Below are 8,160 nucleotides of genomic sequence, written 5' to 3' on the forward strand. Positions count from 1 at the left end.
CTTTCACCCACTACTTAGAGCATTTTAAGAATTTTATCGCTTCACACTGGACATGCAGAATATTTTCCTAAATATGAAAAAGGAAGTACACAGGAATTGTAGCTTCCATTTTTATCTGCTTTCTCCATCTTCTTTTACTATTGCTGCCAACCCCCAGGTGAATGGTCTATCCCTTCTTTGCTGTTCTCATTGATTGCCCTTACAGCTTCTTTTGAAGAAAGCTAAAGGCCTTTTCTTGCCTTTAGCATCTTTGTGGGTCTCCATTCCATCTGAACCTTCACCCATCTCCTCTGATTTTTGTAGGCTTGTGGCACTCTTTTTTATTAGATTTATTCTTGGTCAAGTTCCCCACTTTCATCATTTGAGAATGGCCCTGGAAAACATGGACTCGTGGATGAGGGACCTTCGTCATCATAGTTTCTTCAGATGGCTGCCTTCTTTTCCCCTCTAAGGTTTGTTTGTGGTTATATTATAAGTATTTGGTTTCTACTCCCCCTTTGAGAGCTTCTCATCATAGGGCCTTGTGTCTTTGTCTTAAGTCTTTAGACTTTATTCTAAACCTTGGGCTCTTTGCAAAGTAGGAGTTGTGAGCTGCAGCCCACAGGCCAAGTCTGGCCCATGCTTAAATGGAAGACGCATCAGGCTGATGCTTCCTAAGTTTGTGTTTGAGCTCCCACTAGCTCAAATATATAAGATGAGCTATCATCTTATATATACAACTGCCTCCTGTGTTTTCTTTACTGCCTGGTCCCTGCCGACCTTTGAGTTTGTGAGCCCTGCCTAGGCTATGACCAATGTCCTTTCCTCTGCAATGATTTGCCTGATTTCTTGACACTGTGGCTGGCCAATTCCAGCACCTGAAGGCCCTCAGCCCTGGTGGGGAGAAGCTCGGCAGCAGCACCCCATGTAACAAGCTCTCTCCAAGACAGGCCTGACTCCTTGCTGCCCTAGGAACAAACTATATTCATTGTCACTCATGTACCTGCTCCCCCTGGGCCCCTTTTTAGGAATATACTAAATTCCTGACCATCTTGTATCAAGTCAATTTACCAGGCAATGCCCAGTCCCTTGCCCCATGTTGCCTCATGCCTGTATCTCTGATTGGGAATCCATCCAAGTGTCCCTGCTCGTCTGGGACTACGGCTCTGTGCTTCCGCCTTTCAGTTCCCAGGATCTGGATGGAGCCCAGCTCATGGATGGACCTTATGAATAATCTTAGTTTCTCCTGGTAAGATGTTCTCTGAAGCCCTGACTACTCTGCTTCCACCTCTATTAGCCTTTCCTGGGACTCCTCCATAAAGCTACCCTCCTCTAAGTCTGCCTAGGCTCTGACCTTCGTCCTTTTTTCTGGAATGGCTTGCATACCACATCCTGTTTTTGACTATCATAAAATCTGAGATGACTAGTCACTTTTTTCCAAACTTCCAAAAATGTCTCCCTCATCAAACAATCATTTTGTGATGGTCATTGTTAATTCTGAGCACTCTCTCACCTCCCTGCACTGGTCTACCTCCTTGGCTGCACTCACATACATGAAGCACTGCTTCTGTAACAAGCTCCCCAAGTAAGTCCTGATCCCGTCAACGAAGGCTGCATGGTTTGGGGGACCATTCTGATATGTCTGGAACTCTAATTCTTCGCAAATTGATTCGAATGGTTATGCAGAATTTATTTTCCAGGACACTCAACTGATAAACCATTTTTACACCATTCCTTAACCATCCCTTGTTGGAAAATTCCTGTGTTATTATCTTCAGCAAATAGTTTACAAGTTGGAGTGTCCTCCCAACACCACCCCCCAAAAAAACCCACTCAGGCACCTTTTCCTAGATGGAAGGTAAAGCTAACATCTGGAGCAGCCTCAGGTGCAGACAGAACTGGACAAACCTCGGAGGATGACACAGGGAAACTGAAAGGAAAAGTCCTGTAGAACTCCTGGCTGCTGCAGGCACTAGCGGCACAGACTTTGTCAGCTGTAAAAGCACCTTCCTATAGCCTTGACTTCAAGTTCACATTTCAGAGAGGACTACCGCTCTATGCCAAAAGCAGTAAAATTGACAGAGTCAAAATGCTACATCCTTTAAGGTAAACAAGTTCTACGTGTAGACCCTGGACTCTCAGCTGCCAGTTGCTATAGAAAATCTTACTGGCAGTAGATGATGACAATATCTGGAAGACTAATAAAAAGAAGAATGAAAGTGAGTTTTCCAGTGCCTTTAATCAGGGATATTTCCATTGTCTTCTTTGTGATTACTGCCTTGTGGTAGATCTGCTTGGTGCTAAGCCCTGGGAATGTTTGACAGCAACTGGGTGACAGCATCTGAGGAAAATCAGACATCAGGATGACTGCAGCTCCTGGTCAGGGGCTTACGTGGCCAATGTTCAGCTTCTGGGAGGGGCCCAGTGCATTTATGGGAGTGCTCCAGTCTCTGCGGCACCAGCCCGGGAGGCGGTCACCCTCTGGGAATGCACAGGGAAAGGGCCCTGGCAGTTAGTGCCACAGAAAATGTGACAGCCTAGTCTTTAACTGCTCCCCTGGGTGGGATGGCGAAGCCCAGAATTCTCCTAGCACCTGGGTGAGAGAAGATATTTTGTTTGTTTGTTTTTTAAAATGAAAAATGAAACCCAAACCAAAAAATTTGGTCACTGACACGCCCTCTTCATTGTTGGGAGAGTGGAGAAGGGTGGAGTGGGGGAGTCAGGAGTCAGGGTCCTTTCCTGTCCTCAGAGTCTGCTTAGCTGTCCACCAGCAGCATCCTGCCAGCGATGCCCACACTTGCTCCCCCAGGAGCCACAGGCCAGAGCTCCCCCTTGAAGGTTTGCAGGCTGAGTCCAAGTGCGATGAGCTGTCAGGGGGACTGTAAAATGGCTTGCCTCAAGGACAGGAGGCGGGCGTAGGGCATCCGTCCCACCTTAAAATTCCAAACCGCGTGGCCTTGACCTCTTTTGCTTCAGTTCCTCCAGTGTAAAATGAGGATAACAGCCGCCTCTTATGGTTGCTGTGAAGATAAAAAGAGTGAGTACTTATGAATAAAGGTGGGTGCTCAATAAATGGTTACTATTAGTTGGGGGACTCTTTTTTAAAATTAAAGATTATGCTTAAAAATGACAAGGTAAACTACAATCTAAGATACTGTATTTGTCACTTGTAATAAATACGGGTATCTTATAAAGAGCATGTTAAAAATCTTCTACAATTAAAATAATAATGAAAAGACAAAATAATTATAAAATGTAGCAAAATACGTGAACAGGCATTTTACAAAGAAACGTATATGGTCAGTAATCATGTGAAGTTACCCTCAAAACATGGCTGGCCTCTTCATACAACCACATCAAAACTACAACTGAAACATAAAGCCACCATCACTCAGAACCCTCGGAAATCGAGTTGAATGGAGGTCTGACAACCATGGAATTAAAAAAACCATCCATCCGGACTGGTAGGAGGGGTGCATACATGGAAGAGGCTGGTCCCACACCCACATGTGGTGGGCAAAAATTTGGGAAGGATATCTCCAGAATGAGTAATCGTGGCCCAACACCAGGACCCCCAGCCCAGAGTTCCAGTGCCAGGAAGATAAGTCCCCACAATTTCTGGCTGCAAAAATCAACTCGGATTGATCAGTGGAAAAAAAATTCTGGAGACCCAGGCAGTTCCTCTTAAAGAACCCACACACTCAGGCTCACCTACTCAGACTCACTCCCTCTGAGCTCCAGCACTGGGGTAGCAGCTTAAAGACACCAGTGACACAAAGGGAGAAACTGAGTTGTCTGGCATCAAGGCGAGCAGAAGCCATTGCCTCTTTTCAAGACACTCCCCCCACAAAGCCCACAAGCTGGTGAGATACCTGAGACTACATCAACCTGGCTAACATTATTTGACCTGCCTTGGAGATCCCCAGAGACTCTGCCCAACCCAACTTATGGGCCCACCCAAGCTGCTTTTCCATATGAATGGCTGGTTTTGTCTCATGCTTCACAACTTCCTAAATCCTCTCAAACAACCAACAGCCAGCCTCAGTGAGCCTCAGGACTAGCACCAGCAGCAGTCAGTTTAGATTCACAGCTTGGCTTCACCTGGGAATCTCCAAGTCCAGCACAAGTAGCAGCCATCTCAGATTGCTTTAGAGCTCAGATAGGACAGCCCTGGGAAGAACACAGGTTGGGGCTGACCTTAGCCTGCACCACCTGGGAAACCTCAGGGTTAGCACACCCAGTGGACAGTTACAGAGCACATAGGAGCACCACCACCCTGCCCCTGCACAGCTGATCCTCCATGGAAGACGGAGGTTGGTGGTCATTGACCATAGCCAATCCTTGAAGTTTACTGGCCTGGGTAAATCCCTCCCATTCATCTGTCAAGAGTAACCAAGGCTCAACTACAAAAGGAGGGTATACTCAGCCCACACAAAGGGCACACCTCAAGTACCCAGATTGGATGATAGGGGAGACTGTGTCACTGAATCTTACAGGACATCTACTACATTAGGCCACACTACCAAGACAGGGAGTCATAGCAGTTCTACCTACCACATAAAAACAAATACAGGGAAGCTGCTAAAATGAGGAGACAAAGAACCATGGCCCAAATGATAGAACAGAATGAAATTCCAGAAATAGAGCTAAATGAAATGGAGATAAGCAATCTATTAGATGCAGATTTCAAAACACTGGTCATAAGGATGCTCAAGAAACTTATTGAGGACATTAATGACATAAAATGATCCAGTCATAAATAAAGGTTACACTAATTGAAATAAATAGCAATTTACAGGAAAACAGCAATAGAGTGGATGACGCTGAGAATCAAATCAATGATTTGGAACATAAGGAAGCAAAAAACAACCACACAGAACAAGAAGAAAAAAAAATCCCCCCTAATGGGGACAGTATAAACAGCCTCTGGGACAACTTTAAGAGCTTCAACATTCATGTCATATGCACACCAGAAGGAGAAGAGAAAGAACAAGAATTTGAAAATCTATTTGAAAAAATAATGAAAGAAAACTTCCCTAATTTGGTGAAAGAAATAGACAGGCAAGTCCAGGAAGCACAGAGTCCCAATTATGATGGATGCAAAGAGACCCACTCCAAGAAACATCATAATTAAAATGCCAAAGGTTAAAGATAAAAAGAGAATCTTAAAAGCAACAAGAAAAAAAGAAATTAGTTACCTACAGGGGAGTTCCCATAAGACTGTCAGCTAATTTCTCAACAACTTTGCAGGCAAGAAGGGATTGGCAAGAAATATAAAAAGACATGAAAAGTAGGACCTACAGCCATGATAACTTCATATACCAAAGCTATCATTTAGAATTGAAGGGCAGATAAAGAGCTTCCCAGGCAAGAAAAGCCTAAATGAGTTCACCAAACCATTATTATATGAAATGTTAAAGGGCATTATTTAAGAAAAAGAAAATCAAAACTATGATCAATAAAATGGCAAAAAATACATATCTATCAATAGATAGATAGAATTAATAGAATCTAAAAAACAAACTAAGCAAACAAGAAGAACAGAGACAGAATCATTGGTACAGAGTGTTTTGATGGTTGCCAGGTGGGAGAGGGGTGAGGGGGATGGGTGAAGAGATGAGAGGATTAAGAATTACAAATAGGTAGTTACAGAATAGCCATGGGGATATAAAGTACAGTATAGGACATGGAGTAGCCAATGAACTTATAAGATGAGCCATGGACAAGAAGAATGGTGTGGGGAATGCCTGAGGAAATGGTGGAGGGGGACAAAGGTGGGTAATCAGGACAACTATAATAGCATAATCAGTAAATTATAATTAAAAAAGAAGTTATGCTCCACTTTCAAAATTCAGAGAAATGCAAATCAAGACCACAAAGGAGGTATTTTTTTTTGCTCATTCAGTTGGCACAAATAATTAAGTCTGACAATACCAAATATTGAATAGTATGCAGATGGAAGGGATTTCTTACACACTGAGCATTAGAACAGAAATTGGTGCAACTACTTTAAAACACAATTTGGCTTTATTTCATAAAGTTGAATATTTACACATTTTACAATTCAGAAGTTCTCCTGCTAGGTAAGAACACCCCAAAACTCTTGAATATATGTGTCCAGAAAACATATATAAGAATGTCCTTATCAGTTCTGTTCAAATAGCAAAAAATAATTAGAAACCACATTAATAGCCCTTGACAAGAGAATAGATAAACGTACCATGGAATTCTCCCACAGTAGGGTCTCATGCAGCAGTGACAACGAACTACACACATAATGACATGATTCATCTTCTACAATGTTGAATGAAGAACAAGCTTCAGAAGGCTATAGATCCTTTTAATAAAATTCAACAACAGGTAAATAATATATGGTACGAATACACAAAGGTATTTGATAAAACTACAAACTGGAAATTCAAGAGAAGGATAAACACAAATTCCAGGATAGTGGTGACTTTGGAGCAAGCATTGGCAGTGAATTCACCCAGAAGAATAAAAAAGAAAAAATGTTTTAAAAGAATGCTATTGACATTAATTACATCTTGTGCATTTCTCATTTAAACAGAATAATTATGACATATTTGTTTTTTTCATTTTTCCTAATCTGATTGCCCTCTGGACATATAATCATAAAACAACTGTTTAGAAACAGATTCTTTATTAAAGAGAACATTTTAATTCTGGAAATTAACTATCTGGGATGTGTTGTTTTATCTTGCTTAACTTATGAATGCTGTTATTGATTTCTAAATGAAAATTCCAAACCAGTGACTTTTATAAAAATATACTGTGAAAAGAAGTAAGAAATAAGGAGAAGGAGGGAGGGAAAGAAAAGACAATTTACAGAACAGAATTGAACAATGACTTTAATGGTCTTCATCCATCCCTATGAATCAACACATCATCTTCCCACAGGCTGGACTGTGACAGTAGAATGTGTGTCCATTCTGGTCATTTTGGCGATGTTTACAAGTGCTCGGACTCGTGCCAGGTTATGCATTTGCACAAATGATTGTGTTATAAAACCCATTCCAAGATCCCCAGTGTTCCAGTGATGGAGATAGTGAAGACCGTTTGGACCTATTTAAAATGGGGAAGCTTAATTCCAACATCATCAAGGCTCTGCTGTTCAAACGTTCTTCCTGATCAGTCCCAGACACCTGCTTGCTTAAGTTCTGATATGAGAAAAGAAAAGGATAATTTCTTCTAATAGTAACTTGTAGAAGGTGCACAGAACTAAGTGGTAATACTGAAACTCTGGGCTTAGCTCCTGAAAGAAAATAATGAATCTCCGTGGAGCAGCTTTTGGGTCTTCTGTTTCCAGAGGTGCTGTTGGGAAATACTCTGAATGACCCTCCTGACTAAAATCTAAAATATTAGATTAAATGTTTAAAAAGTGCGCCCCTCAGGAATTTAAATGCATCACTGAGCTGCCACTAAATTAAGGAAGGTGAAGAATCTCTAAGGAAGTGAACAGAGGCATCTTTGGAGGCAGGCTGATATCCAATGACACGTATGCCCTGAAGGTGGGAGTCCAAACCCTGGAGTTGCTGGATTCTGCTTTCATAACTATTCGGAGTTCAGAGGACAGATGAGAAAATGTAGGGCTGCCCAAGGAGGAATCCAATAAGAGACTTCCAATTGTCTGGAACCTTCCAGACTACAGTCCTAAGGTAAAAAGGAATGAGAAGGAAACCCAGGTACTAAGAAGGGGCCAAAAGGAAACATCTTCACTTTGATCAGCAGGTAGGGAAAGGTTATCTCCCTCCTCCCCTTGAGGATCTGTAACCATAACCAGCAGTCTAAACTGATACTGCCTGGGTGGTTCAGGAAAGCTCAGGCAGAACATTTTATTTAAACGGTCTGGGGTTGGTGTCTCTGCAAAACAAGGGCAATCCTCTCTGCACAGAAACTCAGCTTCCAGTTGGGCTTCAGAATTCCTGCAGAGATGACTTTCCCACACAATCAGGCAAAATTCACAAATACATATTAAGGAAAAATGACAACAAGGGTGAAAGTCAGCAGAAAAAAAACACAAAACAGAAAGAAATTCTCAGATACTTCAGGTATTAATAATACTTGGCAAAGAATACACTGTTTGATATGTTTGAAGTGAATATATAAGTAGAATTGAAAACTTACTGAACTGCCTTTATTGCAGATTAGACACAGCTGATG

At 42.0% G+C, this 8,160-nt stretch overlaps 1 long non-coding RNA gene across 1 annotated transcript; it reads right to left on the reverse strand.

The window, feature by feature from the left end:
- Nucleotides 1–494: 494 nt before the first annotated feature.
- On the reverse strand, nucleotides 495–2,996 carry LOC118980573 (uncharacterized). Its single transcript, XR_005065139.1, has 2 exons — nucleotides 2,913–2,996; nucleotides 495–2,572 (listed from the first exon to the last, which is right to left on the reverse strand). It is a non-coding gene; the product is annotated as an uncharacterized LOC118980573 (long non-coding RNA).
- Nucleotides 2,997–8,160: the final 5,164 nt, after the last annotated feature.

Source organism: Sturnira hondurensis, unplaced genomic scaffold (assembly GCF_014824575.4).
Source record: "Sturnira hondurensis isolate 20B ecotype Veracruz unplaced genomic scaffold, ASM1482457v3 Scaffold0022910, whole genome shotgun sequence".
NCBI lineage: Eukaryota > Metazoa > Chordata > Mammalia > Chiroptera > Phyllostomidae > Sturnira > Sturnira hondurensis.